Below are 2,693 nucleotides of genomic sequence, written 5' to 3'. Positions count from 1 at the left end.
GCGGAGGGGGACGGAGGGTATGGGGACGGGAGATCGCGCACTGGAAAGAACACAGGTACGACCCCATGATGTCGTATGATGTGATGTGATGTGCAGTATGATATGCCCCGTTTGGGCTGTCTGGTTTCCCTTGGTGACCTCCTGCACCTTCCTAGGTGCCTTTGCGAACAAGAGGGCGGCTGGGGAGGAGACTGATGAGCGCCAGGGGGGCCTTGTGAAGGTAAACGTTAACCCCAGGACCGTTATAGCACATCGGGGGCGCGTATCTAGAAGAGGAGAGATTCGATGTACACGTATGTATACATGTATATCTGTATGTATGTCCACCCAAGGCGTCCTCGTGCAATCTTCCAGGTGCTGTCAAGCGCGGAACCCTGGCTAGATGTTTCGAACCCAGGCCTGGCACAGCACCACTAATTAGCCGGGGGGCCATATGCAATATTCCGATTACATATCCCAGGCCAATTGCGGCCTGATCCAGAATCGAACATGCGACTTTGTAATCACGTATCCTCTTCTTTAAGGAATCTCGCTTTTCTAGCGCTGAAAAATTTTCGCTACAGCCACAGCTACAGGCACAGCTACAGCAGCAGTTACGGCCACAAAAGAGCTGCACCTGCCGCCACGCGCAGCAGCAGCAGCAGCAGCAGCAGCTACTGGTACTGGTAGACAGCTACAGCCGCCACATCAAGGACCTATCCGTATCTGTATGAGTCACTCCACTCTCGTTCATGCAACATGCTCATCCACATCTACATATCTATCTATATATCTACCCCAAACAAACATCTTATCACATCTTCGGAGAACCCCCTCCCCGGCCAATACCCTCCCACCACCACCACCACCACCACCACCACCATCACCACCACCACCACCACCACCACCCGAACCTACCTCTGCGGGCAGCTCCTCGCCCATCTCCTCCTCCCGGTCGGCCCCCGCGGGCCCCTCGTCCTCCTGCGCCGCCCCCTCGTCCTCAGCAACCCCCTCCGGCACGGCGCCAGCCCCCTCCTCCTCCTCCTCCTCCTCCTCGTCATCATCATCATCCAGTACAACGACCTCAACAGTGAGCGCCGTAACGCCCAGTGCCATTCTCAGCCGTGCAAGCACGCACCCGGGCGGTATGGGGAGCACCGGCAGCGCCGGTGGACCTGGCAGCGGCGGCGGCGGCGGTGGGATCGTCTCTCCGGCGCCGCTGCCGTCCCGCGGCGGCGGCGCCGGCGCGTCGGAGGAGGCCGATATGGAGAAACCAGCGGCGGAAGCGAACACGGTGGTCCCAGAACCACGGACACCTAGTGTCGTACCACCTGTATCTGTGTTTTCTGGATTCGCAGCCCCGTTCACCGGCGGCGGCGGCGGCGCCGCCACCGCCACAACAGCTAGTAGTGGTTGTGGTGGTTGTGACGATGACGAGTCGGGGGACGACGAGCAAGGCAGTGCCGCTCGTGGCGGCGGCGGCGGTAGCGGCGGCGGCGGTGCAGTACTCTCGCGCTCGGTGACGCCGACCATCGTGTTGTCCGGACTACAGTGTAGCAGGCGGCTGCCGTCCATTCGCGAATGCTCGTCCCTTGGTACGGCATGGGCGGAAGGGCATGTACTCTCTTATGTATTCTGCTTTAATCAGAACACATACGAGTATGTTTAGCTTCACCCGCGGGGCTGCCACCCGCGGGCCTGCTAGCCTTCCGCTGGCAGTCCCCCTACCACCTTCCCCTCATCCTCCCGATGTTTCCCCCGGGGGACACCCCCCCAATCACCGTCACGAACGTCATCATCATCATGATCATCATCATCATCATCAACATCATCCATATGTGTGCCGATTTCCGTAAAGTCGTCATTTGCACAAACACCCTTACTTATGTGCGTATGTGTGCCGATTTCTGTGAAGTTCTGTCAGTGAAGTGACATTTCCGGGTTTAGTACCTGCCACCAGGGCGGGCCCCCTTCTACTTGAGGGGCTTGGATTGGTGTGGTGGTTAATGCGTTATGCGGTTTTCTTCTTCGTTAAGTGTCCTGCTGCCCTAGCTGATTTTCTAATTTTGATCTGAAATGGGGAAAACAGTATCCCCACATAGCAAAATCCAGGCAAAATAATTGGGAAAATCTGGAAAAACAATGCTTATGCAAATGTTTTTTGCTGAAACATTAAAAGAACGCTCAACCACCCTATAAAATTCTCAATTAGTCAACAATAAATTAGCCAATATAGTAATATCTCCAGATAAATTCTAAAACTCTTAGAAGATGAGACTAAAACCTTAACCCCTGATTGGGTTGTAGGGCGCCAAACTCGTTAAACCACCACCTAACCGCCTCCTAACCGCCGCCAGTGTTTTTTTTTTCATTTTTGCCCGACAATTTTCCAGTCCGAACGGAGGAATAGGTTTTTAATCGCGGGAATTAAGGTATTCCGAATCTGTCAGGCGCTGGGGGGGCCCCCCCCCAGACCCCCCCAATGAGGTTTTGTTTAGTTCGTACAAACACAGGGTTTGGGGAATATCACAACACGCGCACACCACAATCTCTCCATAGAGGTGTCTCTTGCACGCCAGGAAGTGGCGCGCACTTGGACGCTGCACGGGTGACTGTTGTTGCACCAGCTGCCAGTAGAGGAAGCGGAGCTGCTGCATGCTCTGCCTCAGAGTTACCGGGCGCAAAAAGCTGCGCCAGGCTCGGCATCTTAAGCT

Source organism: Volvox carteri (genome assembly GCF_000143455.1).
Source record: "Volvox carteri f. nagariensis unplaced genomic scaffold VOLCAscaffold_95, whole genome shotgun sequence".
Taxonomy (NCBI): Eukaryota; Viridiplantae; Chlorophyta; class Chlorophyceae; order Chlamydomonadales; family Volvocaceae; genus Volvox; species Volvox carteri.
This window is presented reverse-complemented; position numbering follows the sequence as displayed.